The sequence below is a fragment of the Hypomesus nipponensis genome, chromosome 2 (genome assembly GCF_054491055.1).
Source record: "Hypomesus nipponensis isolate SF chromosome 2, ASM5449105v1, whole genome shotgun sequence".
NCBI classification, from domain to species: Eukaryota; Metazoa; Chordata; class Actinopteri; order Osmeriformes; family Osmeridae; genus Hypomesus; species Hypomesus nipponensis.
In genome coordinates this window covers 20,048,609-20,065,743 of record NC_140362.1, presented here as the reverse complement: position 1 = coordinate 20,065,743, position 17,135 = coordinate 20,048,609, and positions in this window count along the sequence as shown.

Below are 17,135 nucleotides of genomic sequence, written 5' to 3'. Positions count from 1 at the left end.
CGAGTAGAAAAAGGTTCTATCAGGTGTTAAAGAAGTGTTAATTAAAACCGTTCTCCAAGGGAGACAAGAGGGAGAACCGAGGAACCTTTTAAAAACTCCTACGGAGACGGTGTAGGGGGAGTTTGTGTTGTTGCTGAGATTTGCATGTTATTACTCCTCTTCCATTGAGTGATTGTAGCACAAGTCTACAGATCGTGATAGTGGGAGGGGTTCAGGCACTGCAAGAGCTTGGCACCACATCCTTTATTTACTCGGGGGTCTCTCTCTCTCTTTATCTCTTTCCCTCTCTCTCTCATTTTCCGCCAAAACCGAAACACTTACTCCATTTAATCATATGGCCGGAAAACATGGCACCCAGTTTGCCAGGTCCTCATAAAGCATTTGCGCTTGACCGAGCATGACAGGCGAGCCTTCGGTGGAGAAAAAAATCAACAAATGAGAGAAAAATTGAGCACATTTCCACAGTCTTCCAGTCAGATTTTCTGTTGTTGACGGGAGCAGGTGCACAACATGATTGCTTTTCTAATAGACAAGCTGGCCCAAGTAGGAAACTGGAAGGCACGCACCACCTGTGTGTGTGTGTGTGTGTGTGTCCTATGTACGTGTGTGTGTGTGTTCACACACCCTGTAATTATGTAGCTACAGGTGTGTGTGTATGCTCTGAATTTGCCAGCAGCAGTGACTTGTAAATATTTCAAAGCAGCCATGTTCTCGCAAACAAAGCCATACACAAAGACCAACGTCGTGCTGCACATGGTCTTCCTGTCACATGGTCTTCCTGTCACATGGTCTTCCTGTGGGTGTGTCTTAGGTGAAGGTCAGACCTATTTATGTAGATTAGAAAGTTCACCAACCTTCGTTACAAAGACGAAGGTTTTTCTTCCCGTGTTTGTATCTGTTTATCACGCCGCAGACTTCCCCTCCCTGGGGAACGTGCTCCTGCACAGAATGCACGGACACACACACACACAGTCACACACACACAGTCACACACACAGAGTCACACACACAGTCGCACACACACACAGTCATACACACAGTCACACACACACATGCACAGTCACACACACACATACACAGTCGGCTGGCTTGCTGGTTAGGTGGCTGAGAACTGGTGGTAGACTTGGAAGACCATCCTGTTAGCACTCTGTGTTCTCATTATCACACACACACACACACACATCTTGATGCCAAAATGTCCGCTTCCTTTCCACAGTTACATTGTGCCGTTCCTTGTCAGTGTGCTGGCGTGGAGCCACAGGGCTGGTCACGCCAATAAAGATCCTTTGAACTGAAATGAATTGAGTGCAGAGTGAAGAGTGAAGGCAGGGCAGAGCGAGGGAGAAGGAGAAAGACAAGAGATTTGTGTTTCGCCATGAAAGGGTTCTCACCTTGTTGTTTCTCTGTGTAGTTGTTAGTAATGAATCGTGTACCAGTCCTTCTGGGAGACAGATATGAATAGACGGATGAATGGTCAGTCAGACAGTCAGTCATTCAGTCAGTCAGTCAGTCAGTCAGTCAGTCAGTCAGTCAGGCACACAGTCCTGCAAGGAAACCCACTGTCCGAATGTGCAAACACGTTTTTGTGCAGTCATGATTTAGAGACAGCTTTGACCAGGATGAGAGACCAGGACAGGAAACCAGGAGACAAGGACAGGAAACTAGGAGACAAGGACAGGATGTCAGGAGACAAGGACAGGAAACTAGGAGACAAGGACAGGAAACTAGGAGACAAGGACAGGAAACCAAAACAGGAGACCATGGCTAAGACAAGCCTGCCTACAGACTCCTCCTCCTCCTCTGCTCCGCCCTGCTCTGCTAATGAGAAAACACAGAGCCAGAGGTCAGAGATGAGAGGAGGCTCTAAAAACAGGCCTTGTTATGACATCAGCACTGTGTCAGTGTGCGTGACAGAGCGAATGCCAAGATTGTTTGTTTGTCAGGATGTGTGTCACGGTGTGTGTGTGAGATGTGCTCACACCTTTGCATGATGTTATGAATGGCGTCCTTGCTCTGAGCGCTTTGTCGATACAATGTGTCATTCTCACTCGTCAGTGCACAACTGCAGCATGGGAACACTGACGGAAACACACACACACAGACACACACACAGACACACAAATGTCTTCCTGCTCTGTCAAGCTTCCTCCGCAGTCATTGGTAGACGTGTTTTTTTTTCAGTGAGCACACAAGCTGTCAGAAGTTTTAAGTGTGTGTCAGCACACCTGACATGAGCAGAGGGCTGTCTCACTCCTCCACCTCCCCCTATTCCTCCCCCTCCCCTCCTCCTCCCTCGCTTCCTCCTTCTACCCTCCACCTCCTTCCATTCCTCCCTCTCGCTTCCACCTCCCTCGCTTCCTCACCCCCCTCCTCCTTTCCAACTGACCTCCCGCCATAACCAACGCAGAATCACACCCCTGGCAGTTTAATTCACCCGAAGATGACATGCCCTCATCTGACACTGACACACTGACATCTCTCTGTCTGTCTGTCTGTCTGTCTGTCTGTCTGTCTCTCTCTCTCTCTCTCTCTCTCTCTCTCTCTCTCTCTCTCTCTCTCTCTCTCTCTCTCTCTCTCTCTCTCTCTCTCTCTCTCTCTCTATCTCTGTCTCTGTCTCTTTCTCTCTCTCTCCACTTCTCTCTCTCTCTACCTCTCTCTCACCCTCTCCCTCCCTACCTCTGTCTCTCACCCTCTCCCTCCCTCTTTCTCACCCTCTCTCTCTTTCTCTCTCTCTCCACTTCTCTCTCTCTCCCTCTCTCACCCTCTCTCTCCCCACCTTTGTCTCTCACCCTCTCTCTCCCTCCCTCTCTCTCTCACCCTCTTCTCCTTTCTTCCTTTCTGTGTGCATGAGTGTGCCTGTGAATGTGTCTGTTTGTGCGTGTATATATACCGCATCCGTGCATGTTTGTGTGCATGCATGACAGCATCTGTAAGTCCAATCTGTCCGTGCATAGGGACCGGTATCTCATCTCCGTTCTTCACTGTGTTGATCCATCTAGTTCACTATAACACCACCCACCCTTCTTCCTGATGACAGCTTTCCCAACTACTGTACTTGAGCTCCCTGAAAGCCAACTGCTTTACCTCAGTACAGACGAGAGCAGGATTGGGGAGCGTGTGATTGGAGAGGAACAGTTTGACTGTCACCACAGCAGATGTGAGCGTGTGTAATGAGTCTGAAACGCCAGAGTTCATGGAAAGAAAGCGTGTGTGTGCGCGGTGCCTCTGTCTGTGTGTGTGTGTGGCGTTTGTGTATCTGCCCGTTCGTGTTCCTCTGTGTGCGTGAGCACAGTTGTGTGGAAAGTCCCCCCCGACCTCGAAATCCGTCACAGCGTTCTCCAACGTGCCTTCCAACGTGCTGGGCACAGGCGTGGCCTTTCATGCTATGAAAACATGTCTGTCAGCTCTAGTACTGGCTGGAGCCTGGGGGGGGGAGGGGGGGGGGGCAGCGGCATGTGCTCGGATCATGTCTGCCTTAGATTCCGTGACCAGAGCGAGAGACCTCACCTCGATGCCCCAGGGCGCGTCTGCATTGGCGCCAGAGCCGCGGACTCGACCGCGTGACAGCGAGATCTACATTTAGTCATTTAGCAGACGCTCTTATCTACAGCGACTTACAGTAAGTACAGGACATTCCCCCCCCCGAGGCAAGTAGGGTAAAGTGCCTTGCCCAAGGACACAACGTCATTTGGCACAGCCGGGAATCGAACTGACATACTTCTTCTGATTACTAGCCCGATGCCCTCACCGCTCAGCCACCGGACTCCCAATGCGTCTCATTCCCTGGCGGTCGCATCCACTTTGAAGACGTGCGCTGGACGGTGTGTTCCCGTGGCTGTCTCTCTCTCCATGCGTGTGCGTGTGTGTCTCTCTCCATGCGTGTGCGTGCATGGCTGTCTCTCTCTCCATGCGTGTGCGTGTGTGTGTCTCTTTCTCCATGCGTGTGCGTGCGTGTGTGGCTCTCTCTCCATGCGTGTGCGTGTGTGGCTGTCTCTCTCTCCATGCGTGTGCGTGTGTGTGTCTCTTTCTCCATGCGTGTGCGTGCGTGTGTGTCTCTCTCCATGCGTGTGCGTGCGTGTCTCTCTCTCCATGCATGTGCGTGCGTGTCTCTCTCTCCATGCGCGTGTGTGTGTGTCTCTCTCTCCATGCGTGTGCGTGTGTGTGTCTCTCTCCATGCGTGTGTGTGTGTGTCTCTCTTCCCCCCGAGCACCCCCCGTGTCCCTGACACTGAGACTCGACTCAGTGTTCCCGAGTTGAACCGCGTTACGGCTTCATTATAGGAATGATTTATATATCGTTCCGCTGTTCGTACACTGTGAAAAAAGATTATTATGGGATGTTATGGATATTTACATAGCATCAGGATGGCCCCTGAAGACTGCATTGCATTATTTGCTTACACTTCCCTTAGAATGTTCTGGAAATGATGTTTTCCAGTAAAGAACACGACCATGTTTAGTTGTTGACGTACTCAAGTTGCACAGACAACAGTGACAAAAAGTTTCTAGAATGAGTTGTGTTCACAGCCCTTGATTATCAAATCTCAGAACTCTTCGTGTGGGGATGTTTTTGTTATGGTTGCAAGCATCAATCTATTATAACCTCCAGCTTTGCTGAAATAGCCTTTGGCCTTCAAAGGTTAACAGAAATATTCAGTCTTTCACAGTAAAGTGACATTCTGCCGCACATGCCATTGTGACACATGCTCGTACACATCATTTCTCTCTCTCTCTCTCTCTCTCTCTCTCTCTCTCTCTCTCTCTCTCTCTCTCTCTCTCTCTCTCTCTCTCTCTCTCTCTCTCTCTCTCTGCTCCTCTCTCTGCCTCACATATCCATTATTCTACAGTATGTCGCTCGCTCTCTGTACTCTCTCTTGGTCTCTCGCCCTGGCTCTCCCTGTGCGCGTGGACCACTGGCAGCACCTCTCATCACCATGCTTCGGATGGAGGAGGATGGGGCTGGACGTGTCAAGCACCGCTCGCTGGGAGAAGCTGCAGCAGGGGACATGTGTGATTGTGTTTGTGTGTGTGCGTTTGTGTGTGTGTTTGTGCACCATGCCCCTACCCACATCACTCATTCCAGCACCAACACATCAAACAGACTGGAGAGGAGACCATCCGTTGACCATATAAGGCCTTCCTGCGTTGCCTTAGCGCTGGTTTTGCCCATTAGTGAAAGTAGGCCAGTGTTGCCTTGGTTTTGATGACCATATTTGGCTTCTCCATCCCCTGCAGCCATTTTGCCTGAATGTTTCGAGAGGGTTTCACTGCAGCCCCTCCCTCCTCCTCCCCCTCCCCTCTCCTCCTCCCCCCTCCCCACCTTTCTCCCACCCCACATCTCTCCCTCCCCTCCTCCTCCTCCCCCTCCCCTCTCCTCCCCCTCCCCACCTTTCTCCTCCTTCCCCTCCTCCTCCTCCCTCCCCTCCTCCTCCTCTCCTCCCCTCCTCTCCTCTGTCCCTCCGTTGAGTAGAACAGAGGCGCCATGCCAGACCTTATCCCCCTCTCCGCAGCCTCTTCCTAATGCTGTTATGTCTCCCCTCTCTCCATTCTCTCCCTCTTCATGCATCCCTCCATCCTTACTCTACCCCCACGCTCCCACCTTTCTCCTTGCTTCATCATGCTCCACTCCTCTCCAACTCTTTTTGTTCTTGTACTCCTCTTCCCATCCCCCCCCCCCCCCCCCCCCCCCCCCCCGTCTTCTGCTCTCCTCCTTATCCTCTCTCGTCAGGGAGTCATGCTGGTCCAGGTCTGGCCTCGCTCTCGGAGCAGGGAGACAGGAGAGCAGCGAGACAGGAGAGCAGAGAGACAGGAGAGCAGGGAGACAGGAAAGCAGGGAGACAGGAGAGCAGGGAGACCGAGAGCAGGAAGACAGGAGAGCAGTGAGACAGGAGAGCAGTGAGACAGGAGAGCAGTGAGACAGGAGAGCAGTGAGACAGGAGAGCAGTGAGACAGGAGAGCAGGGAGACAGGAGAGCAGTGAGACAGGAGAGCAGGGAGACAGGAGAGCAGGGAGACAGGAGAGCAGTGAGACAGGAGAGCAGGGAGACAGGAGAGCAGGGAGACAGGAGAGCAGGGAGACAGGAGAGCAGGGAGACAGGAGAGCAGGGAGACAGGAGAGCAAGGAGACAGGAGAGCAGTGAGACAGGAGAGCAGTGAGACAGAGAGCAAGGAGACAGGAGAGCAGGGAGACAGGAGAGCAAGGAGACAGGAGAGCAGGCAGACAGGAGAGCAGGCAGACAGGAGAGCAGGGAGACAGGAGAGCAGGGAGACAGGAGAGCAGGAAGACAGGAGAGCAGTGAGACAGGAGAGCAAGGAGACAGGAGAGCAGGGAGACAGGAGAGCAGGGAGACAGGAGAGCAGTGAGACAGGAGAGCAGGGAGACAGGAGAGCAGGGAGACAGGAGAGCAGGGAGACAGGAGAGCAGGGAGACAGGAGAGCAGGCAGACAGGAGAGCAGGGAGACAGGAGAGCAGGGAGACAGGAGAGCAGGGAGACAGGACAGCAGGGAGACAGGAGAGCAGGGAGACAGGAGAGCAGGGAGACAGGAGAGGAGGGAGACAGGAGAGCAGTGAGACAGGAGAGCAGTGAGACAGGAGAGCAGGGAGACAGGAGAGCAGGGAGACAGGAGAGCAGGGAGACAGGAGAGCAGGCAGACAGGAGAGCAGGGAGACAGGAGAGCAGGGAGACAGGAGAGCAGGGAGACAGGAGAGCAGGGAGACAGGAGAGCAAGGAGACAGGAGAGCAGGGAGACAGGAGAGCAGGGAGACAGGAGAGCAGGGAGACAGGAGAGCAGGGAGACAGGAGAGCAGGAAGACAGGAGAGCAGGGAGACAGGAGAGCAGGGAGACAGGAGAGCAGGGAGACAGGAGAGCAGGGAGACAGGAGAGCAGGAAGACAGGAGAGCAGGGAGACAGGAGAGCAGGGAGACAGGAGAGCAGGGAGACAGGAGAGCAGGGAGACAGGAGAGCAGGAAGACAGGAGAGCAGGGAGACAGGAGAGCAGGGAGACAGGAGAGCAGGGAGACAGGAGAGCAGGGGTTCCTGGACGCCGTCCCAGTCAGGCTCACACTCTCTCCTCGCCTAATCACCTCCCAACACACACACATACACACATCTTAAATGAACACGCACACTTCTTAAACAAACACACACACACATCGTAAATGAACGCGCACACTTCTTAAACAAACACACACACAAACACATCTTAAATGAACGCGCACACTTCTTAAACAAACACACACACACATCTTAAATGAACGCGCACACTTCTTAAACAAACACACACACCTTAACACACACTTTGTCAGGACACGGTTTGATCGCCTGGAAAATGAAGGGGAAACGGAGGGCCAAAATGTCCGCCTCAGATCCCGCTGGCTGCATGCTGCTCAGAGCTCCAATCCTTGTGTGTACGAAGCGGGAAGCACCTACCTGACCCCCTTCAGATAGGCTGGTTGCTCTCCATATCGGAGAGCTCAGATATCTGGAAGGCAAGGCGCTACCCAGCGGGTCAAAACAAAGTGCCCGCTCCTCTGGATTGTTTGTTATTTTTATCTCTACTGTAGAGCACAGCAACCAATCTGTTGCCCTGGCTCTGCCATTCCCTCTGCGCCCACCGCCTCGCCTCGCACTGCCTTGCCTCGCAGTGCCTCGCCTCTCTCTCTCTACGCATCAGTCAGGGAGGAAACTGCCATGAACACACAGCGCTGCTTAAACACACATGCACACACACCCATTTACACACACACACACCAGTCCTTTTTTGTTCCTTTTCCTCCATGAGAGAGAAATCAAAGGATGGAAGGCTCCGGCTGGGGACTGGGTCGGTCAGCCCAGCCGGGATTGGACATCACCCAGGGCGGGGATCCATGTGTGGAGACTCCCACTGCTCACAGGGCTAGGGCTAGGGCTAGGGCACACCCACCAGACCCGCCCCACACACGCACCACCCACGCCCCCTTCAGCATGGCGGGCTGTGACCCTAGCAGCCGCTGCAGTTTAATCTGCAGAGGGAAGGGCGAGGGGTTCAGCTCCGTCGGAACGAGGAATCAGACGCCTTGCCGCTGTGTTCAGTTGACTCGTGCTGGGCGCGTGCGCGCGTGTGTGTTGGAGTGCGACTCTTCTTGGGAGAACGTGAGGTGTGTGTACAATGTAGGAAGTGTGTGTGTGTGTGAGAGTTTGCCGTGTGCATGGGCGCTTGCACACCTGTGTGGGCCATGTTTGCTTCCGTTATCAACGCAGGCTAGACAGCAGGGGCCTGTACCGAAGAGTTAGCCTGGTTTCGCACGGCGATGAGGTTTTGTCGGCGAGCGCGTGGCGTTCCCTGCCTGCAGTGTGTGCAGTACGCAGTCTGCTCTTTGATGTTGGCTGATGGCTCATGCTGTTTGAAGATGGCAGCGTTAAGTAATCACATAGAGACAATCACTCACATCTATTCCTGAACCTCTGCCATCACTGCATATAGCTTCCTCCACCCCCTCCCAGAACTCTCATACAAGCTCTCTCTCTCTCTCTTTCTCTCTCTCTCTCTTTCTCTCTCTCTCTCGCTCTCTAACTCTCTCTCTACTGTATCTCTCCTCCACACTCCTTATCTCCACCCACACAAACCCGTTTTATTGGTTTATGTATCACCCCTTTCAGCTGTTTCCCCCCCCCCCCACAACCAGGAATATATTTTTGTGAATGTTTTTGTGTTCTTGAACCAAAACCCTTACCAATCGGTCATGGATCTACCAGACCCCTTTCTATCTTTACTAGGGGAAAGAGTCCTCCTCTCCCCTCCCCTCCCATCCTCTCCTCCTCTTCTCTTCTCACCCCCCCTCTTCCCTCATCTCCACTCCCCTCATCACCCCTCCTCTCCTTGCCTCTGCTATCCTCTCCTCTCTTCCCCTCCTCCTCTCCTCCCATCCTCCCCTAAACCCCCTCTGTCACGTGTCTGTGCTGTCAGAGGAGGAGTATTGATCGTGTGCACGGCTGACAGGCAGAGTAATGGACAGCTTGGATGATGCGGGGCGGTGGAGAGTGTGGTCCTGACGATAACTCACCTGCCCCCAGCAGGGGGTGCAGCGGCAGGCAGGCAGGCGGGGTGGGGGGGGGGCGGGGGGTGCTGTGCGTTGGGAATTGTAGACAGGCTGGCTTTAAACACCACCCCCGCCTAAATATAGGGTAGATTTCACATGGCACTCCACGCCTTTGGAGTGCAGTACTTCTGACCTGAGTTCCATGCAGAGAGAACAGAGTAGATTGTCAATTCAGACACATTCAGTTCACACACAGGCGCGTTGTTGCAGTGTCTACTCATTTCTATTGTGGGGGGGGCGGGGGGGGGGGCTGGATGTGGAGGTAGACTCTGCAGTTGTAGATGTACTGCACTGTCAGGTTGTGTTAGCGCGTGTGTGTGACTCTGTGGTTATATGACTCTGTGTGTGACAGTGTTTGTGCGATACCGTCGGTGTGTGTTTGTGTGTGTGACCAGGTTTTTTGTAATTGTGTGTGTGTTGATTGCGTGCTTGTGTGTGTGTGTGTGTGTGTGTGTGTATTGTCCCCGGGGTTGTAGCCACACACACTAATCACCACTGCAGTACAGAGAAAACAGAACCAGACCCACTACTGGGACACAAACATCCACCACTGCAAATAATGCTAATAGGGGTGATTCAATTAACACTGCCTTTCCATCTGTAACCCCAAAATCCATTATGCGCTTTGTTCCTTTCGTTTATGAGTGTTTTGAAAAAGCAGAACGACAGCAGGGCCCTCGTCACCAGGCAGAGCATCGCAGTGTGGACAGGAACGACGGCTTGCACAGCTTTAACCGTGTTTGTTTCCCTGGGATTCAGGTCCAGCGAGAACACAAGCAGGCGTGTATACACAGAAGCCCTATAAATATGTATGTACCTTTTATCTATCTATATATCTACATACTGTACATATATATGTATATATGTCTATACTGTTTTATAGAGACATATTCATTTACTTTGACTACTTTTTCTCATACATATGGATGGTTGGATAGAGACTGCATGCACACACAAACACACCCAAACCGTTATTACGCACTCATAAAACAAGTCCACCATGCACATATTCACCAGTGTGCTGAGCTGTGAGTCACCAGCACTGGGAAACAAGGCCTGTGTTAAATGTCTGCAGTTCCGTAAATACACGCTTCATCGCTCATGCGGGCATGGGGTTTTTAGCATATGGCTATTACCATAATGGTGAGGGTTTGTGGTGGGATGATAAACAGATTAGCCTCGGGAAATGAATGCTGTGCTGCTGTGTTGGATGGGAAATAAATGATGCAGGGCTGCTCAAGCTGATTGACTTTCTAAAGGTTTACCTCCCGTCATACGGATCACTCAGAGACTGGAGAGAACTGTGGGTCTCTTCTCCCTTCCAACTGACCATCCCACTCATCTCTCACACACACACACACACACATTCTGGTGACATAGCATACACATGGTACACACACTCCTCACTTAGCACACACACACACACACGTTCTCTTGATATTGCACACTTACACACACTCTTGACATGAAGGTTCCAATCAACTGGTTCGCTGGTGTAGTTTTCTGTACAGTAGTGGATGGTTCTGAAGCACATTACCTAATGCCACTAGACCTGGCTCGAATAATATTTGCACATTCTTAGGTACGCTTGATTTATGTTGCCTGATGCGATGAAACCAATTTATTAGTCTCGTAGGAGCAAACCGTGAGTGAAATAGAATGCAGACATTGATCAATGTAAAATCCACAATTAATAGTGATTTCCAATGTAGCATGACGGCTAATGTTACATAGCGTGTCAGTGTAGGGTTTTAGTTTTCTATTGTATCAAGTGCAGAATGCTAAGCTGCCCAGTTCCAATTGAGTACCCAGCTGTAGTTGTTTAATGTCATTACTCCGCAAGGATCCTGTAAAGTTTATTTCCAAACTCCACTCTACTGTCCTTGGGGATGAAAACAAACCATATTTAAACCTGCTGCTTCCTGTAATGTGAATTAGCACAGATGAAAACACAAATAACATTTCTTACAATGAAAACCTCCCTCACGCGCAGCTGAATCGCTGCCTTGCCCTCGTCCCTTTTGGTTCTTGTCTCTCTCTCTCTCTCTCTCTCCCCTCCCCCTCTCTCTCTCTCTCTCTCTCTCTCTCTCTCTCTCTCTTTCCCTCTCCCTCTCTCTCTCTCTGTCTGGCTCTATGCCCCTCGTCACTTCCCATTATGCTGAATTGTGTGATGCCTCGGATTGCTGATTTTAGCTCTGGTTGTTGGTGACACAATTATGCAAGTTCAGTAGACACGCATGCACTCACACACACACACACACACACACACAAACTTACAAACACCCTACTTATGAATTATAGCCCAAACAGCCCTTACACACACAAACACAATCCCTAGTCACACAACAAAGCCCAAACACACACAAAACACACACCAAATCTGGAACACACACATGCTGCAGCCCTCAAGACCCTTCTACCCTGACCACTGTGCTCTGGTGATTCTTTGATCTCTCGTTCCTCTGCCTCCATCTCTCCGTCTCTCTCATCCTTTTCTCCCCCTGGCCTCCATCCCTCTCTCCTGCTCCTCTCTCCGTTGCCACGGCAGCTAAATCTGACAATGGGAGAGACAGAGGGAGAGAACAAATGCCATCTGAGTCATGTAGTCCACAACCTGTGTATGTGTTCATGAGAGTCTTTGTAATTGTGTGTGTGTGTGTGTGTACATTTACTGGATGTGTGGGTGTGTAGGTAGGAGTTGTTTGGTACATTGACAGTTGATCCTCGCGTTCCATGTTCCACAGAATGCACTAGAAACTGTCAAAGTAGTATTTGTCGTCTGCTGGTTGAAATGGATAAAACATGTGAATCAATGGTGTTCACACAGCGTCCTGTCCTGAGAGGACAGGTTGGTGAGTTTTGTCAAACTAGAAAGTTTGACTTGGGTTGGAAAGTATAGACTTCCTATCATATGTATTCACTGAGCCTTTAATTGATTCTCAGGCTAACATTGAAATAGTGTGCTGCTTTACACAACCACCCCAACTGTGATATCATTTACCAAACGGGCACTGTTAGAGATTTCTCATCATCAAGAGTGTCTTCCCTAAAAATACCCCCCCCCCCGCACCCTCCCTCCCTCCCTCGCCCCCCCGCACCCTCCCTCCCTCCCCCCCCCCCCCCCCCGCCAGCATGATTTAACTTTCACCTTGTAGACTGTAGCAGATCCCCACAGACACCCAGTTTTCTGTTCTGCTTTTTTCTACCCTGAGCTTAAGCTCCTTTTCACCGTAGGCAAAAATCACAGAAGGCCCCTTTAACATGGCTGGATAACTGTACTGTATATCTCCAGTGATTTTTATCTAATAAAATATGTGTGCGATTTTAGCGCCCCAAGGATCAGAGCAGATCAACTCTTCTGTCCTCCAAGGCTGTGGAGCTTTGTGCTCTTTTGAGAACACAGTACGTCTCTTTAATTTGGGCGGCTTTGTTCCAAATGCTAATGTTGGTCATGAAAACACCCCAGCGGCCTCCATAGCTGAAAGAGAGCCTCCTAATTGTGATTAAACTCGCGTACTTACATAAACGTTGCAACATGCGGGACCTTCATAGACTGCCTGTGACACTGAACAGCCAATCAGCTTCTTAAAACCTCCAGGGGACACTGGCACACTGTGGCTCGCCCCTGAACTGATCTGAGCATCATAGGCACACACACACACACACACACACACACTAGGGAACACACTTTCTAGGAAGGTGTGGAAAGTGAACGTGTGTTTGAATGTGTGTGTGCGCGAGAGAGAGAACGCGCGTGTTTTTTGTGAGAGAGAGACACTTGACATGCAGGGATGTGACAGAGAGGGGTGCTTCCCTAAGCAGCCAGTGTCAGACTGAGGTTCTCTTTGTCAGGCTGGACAATGGACAGAATGAAGCATGTGCAGTGAACACTGCAGTGAGAGAGAGAAGGAGAGAGAGGAAGGAGAGAGACTGAGAGAGAGGAAGGAGAGAGAGACAGAGAGAGAGAGAGACAGAGAGAGGAAGGAGAGAGAGAGACTGAGAGAGAGGAAGGAGAGAGAGAGACAGAGAGAGAGAGAGAGGAAGGAGAGAGAGACAGAGAGAGGAAGGAGAGAGAAAGACTGAGAGGAGGGAGATAGAGAGGAAGGAGAGAGAGGAAGGAGATAGAGAGTGAGGAAGACAAAGGAAGTAGGGAGACAGAAGCACATTTCTCTTGAAATACATACAGCTATACATACATTGTAGGAATATAAGACAAGGATATTTTGAGAACCAACACATACACTTGCATGATTATAATAATTGTATCATTGTTTCTCTGCCTCATCGGTATTTATAATGGTTTGTTTCCTCTCTTTGCTGTGAATTATCTTGCGACTAGTGACTGTCTAGTGACCATGTGTAACTTTCATGGAAATTAGGCACACTGAACATAATTGTATTGAGACCGGATAAATGTCGAGAGAGATGTGGAAAGAAAGATGACCTAATAAGATAGGGGAGGTATGAGGGGCTGGGGCTGGGGCTGGAGGGAGGCGTAGGAGGAGAAGAATGGGAGAGGAGGGAAATGTGGAAGACTAATGATGCGGCCAGCAAGAGAGAGGGCAAGGAGAGGGCAAGAGAGGACCTCGTAGGTGGAACGGAGAAAAGGAGAGAGGGAAACAAGGGGGGGAGAGCGTGTGGAGACTGAGACAAAGCGTTGGAACCTATAGCGGAGGGGGAACTGAGGGGTAGGTGCTGTACATGTGTAGAGAAAGTAAAGAAAAAGAGGGGACTAGGCACCTTTCAGCACACGCACACTTTAGCACCTCAATAACTAGTAATCGATGGAAAAAATGTCACGTTTTATTCTTCCTTTTTGTTTTTTTTTACAGCGTGTGAAGTGGTCTTGAATTCCCTGCTATTGAAGCTGTTCCACTCTCCAAATCAATTAAGTGGCTGATTCACGTTGCTGTTATTATAACTGTCACATTTAAATGTTTCTGTAATCAGGAGAAAAGGAGGGAACCAGTCCCTCCCCAGTCCCCCGCTCCCCTTTCCCCCCAAGCTGCTCTCTCTCAGTTTTCATTCTGTTTCCTGTCTTATCCCTCTCTTCTTCTGTCCCTCCTACTACAGTAGCTCTCCCTCTCTTCTTCTGTCCCTCCTACTACAGTAGCTCTCCCTCTCTTCTTCTGTCCCTCCTACTACAGTAGCTCTCCCTCTCTTCTTCTGTCCCTCCTACTACAGTAGCTTTCCCTCTCTTCTTCTGTCCCTCCTACTACAGTAGCTTTCCCTCTCTTCTTCTGTCCCTCCTACTACAGTAGCTTTCCCTCTCTTCTTCCGTAATTCTTCCTCCATATACTCTCTCCCTCGCGTTGCCTGTGCCCGGGGGTGCCGACTAGACAGCGATCCTCCATTATTGTCTTCTCTTTCTCTCTCTCTCTCTCTCTCTCTCTCTCTCTCTCTCTCTCTCTCTCTCTCTCTCTCTCTCTCTCTCTCTCTCTCTCTCTCTCTCTCTCTCTCTCTCTCTCTCTCTCTCTCTCTCTCTCTCTCTCTCTCTCTCTCTCTCTCTCTCTCTCTCTATCTATCTCTATCTCACCCCCCCACTGTATTTCCTCCCCCTCCTTGTTGATAATTAAGATCTTTGATTTCACGCTCATCCCTTCCATAACAGAGGCACTGCAGACACTCTAAGCCAGCTGCCAAGTCTCCAGCACAGACACCCCAAACAAGAGCTTGTGCACATAATCACACATGGACACACACACACACAACCCTTAAAGATGAATGCGTTCACCAGACAGCTTAATCTCACAGAGAAACACATTTTCGCATTCTCAACACACACACGCACACACACACGCAGGATATTTATGTTTTTTGCATCGTACATTACTCTGTGGTGCCAGTGAGTAGAGTGACTTACTTTACAGCACAGTGCAGAAAGAGAGTGCGTACTAGACAAGTACTTACACAAACCAGGGCCCCAGCCTCGGCCCCAGCCTCGGCCCCAGCCTCTGCCCCAGCCTCTGCCTCACCCCTGCCTCTGTATCTCCAGCAGGCTGATGCAGGGAAAGCACAGGGAACAAGGTCTACCAAAGACACCTAGCAGAGTGCAGCTGAATCACACACTGCTATCTGCTTTCTTTCCATTTCTCTATCTCGGTCTCAATGTCTGTTTTTCTGTTTCTCCATCCAACTTGCCCTCACCTTTCTTCTCTCTATAGTGCCCTCTCTCTCTCTCTCTGTATTTTTCTTGCTCTCTTTCTCTTTCTATATTTATTTCTCTCTCTCTCTCTCTCTCTCTCTCTCTAAATTGGTCTCAAACTCTGTTCTCTATTTGCCTTTCTTCTTTCTTTTTAATCGGTGCACACTATACTATATGTCTTTCTGTCTTTCTCCTCCTTTCTCCAACCCTTCTCTCATCTCCCTACGTCCTCTCTTCTTTCTCCTCTGGCCCTCGAGACAGATGGAAGTCAAGATGTGTAGTAATCTTCTCCCTCCAGCCATGTCAATAGCCCTCAATAACAGTGAAATAGTGCCGGCTCCATCCAATCATTGATCACGGCAGGGACTCAGTCCGGATCTTATTGGCCATCATGGCAATCTGGTTCCCGGTAATAGCCAATCAGAAGGGTCCTGTGGAATGCCCCGCTCCCCCTGACAGGTTCCCCATCGTTTTGATTGACTGCACCTGAGGGTCCGCCACTTCAGCTGGCCCCCGATCAATATACCATCAAACACACACACACACACACATACACACACATACACAAACACACTAGTTGGTGTGTATGTTATAGAAAGCTCAAAGACCAACCGCAAAGATGAACACATGCACACACAGGTACACAGTGACCTATGTACACACACACACACACGCATACACACACTGATGTGTATGCTATAGACATCTCAAATGCACACCTCACAAAGACACAGATGCTTGTGTGTTCATCAAAAGCTTACTGGAAGCCACACACACACACACAGTCCCCTTTTCTGCGAATATATTGAGACAAAAAGCAGTGGCCGGCCAAGCTAACAGTAGAATAGCTGAGCAGTCGAGAGCTGCAGGAACCAGAGAGGAGCGGTGAGCTCATTCTCTGAGCTGAATAATAATCTGTTGCATAACGTCCGCTGCTCTGCTCCTGTAATCTACACTGAGGTTAATGACAGGAACACTGTGGTCTTGCCCAGCACAGTGGCACATGCATCACACACACACACACACACACATGTACACACACAAACATACACACACCTATGCCCACGCATTGACGCATACATGAAAGGAGGATGAGAAAGAAGACAAAGAAGAGTTCATAGAGGTGAGAGGAGGAAGAGGGAAGAATCTACTGCCAGAAGGGACCGTGTTGAACCAATATGTATACTGAAAGTGAAATAGCACAGCACATATTTTGTGGTGAGATGCAGAGATGGTTCGGTAGGGGGGTGTGGAGGTTTAAAGAAAGAAAGACAGGAAAAAGGAAGGATGATAGGAAGGGAGGAGAGGAAGAGAGGAAGGATGTAAAAAAGGAAGGAAAAACTGAAGGAATTATACTGTTTGGAGAGGGAAGGGATAGAGGTAGGTAATGAGGGAGAAAGAGAAATGTTGAATATCCACAACAAATATTCTGTTGTGGATATTCATCCCTGCTTCCCTAGGGCTGGATGAAATCCAGTCGAGCTTCTGCCGTCTAGACCAGTGGTTCTCAACCCTGGTCCTCAGGGACCCCCTGTCCTGCATGTTTAAGATGTTTCCCTGCTCCAACACACCTGATTCAAATGAATGGTCGTTAACAGGCTTCTGCATAGCTAGATAACGACCCATTCATTTGAATCAGGTGTGTTGGAGCAGGGAAACATCTCAAACATGCAGGACAGGGGGTACCTGAGGACCAGGGTTGAGAACCACTGGTCTAGACAAGGTCAAAGGTGACTCATTCCACCACCTCCATACACTCAGTCCTCTCTCCACCTACAGCGAGTTCAGAGGTGGAAAGGTCAAAAGGTTGTGACCACGCCTCCCTAAGCTGTCAAGCTCTTTGTTGCATCATAGTGGTGATTGTCTCCTCTCCTCCTCTCATAGCTCACCCCTCATCTTCCTGTCTGTCTCT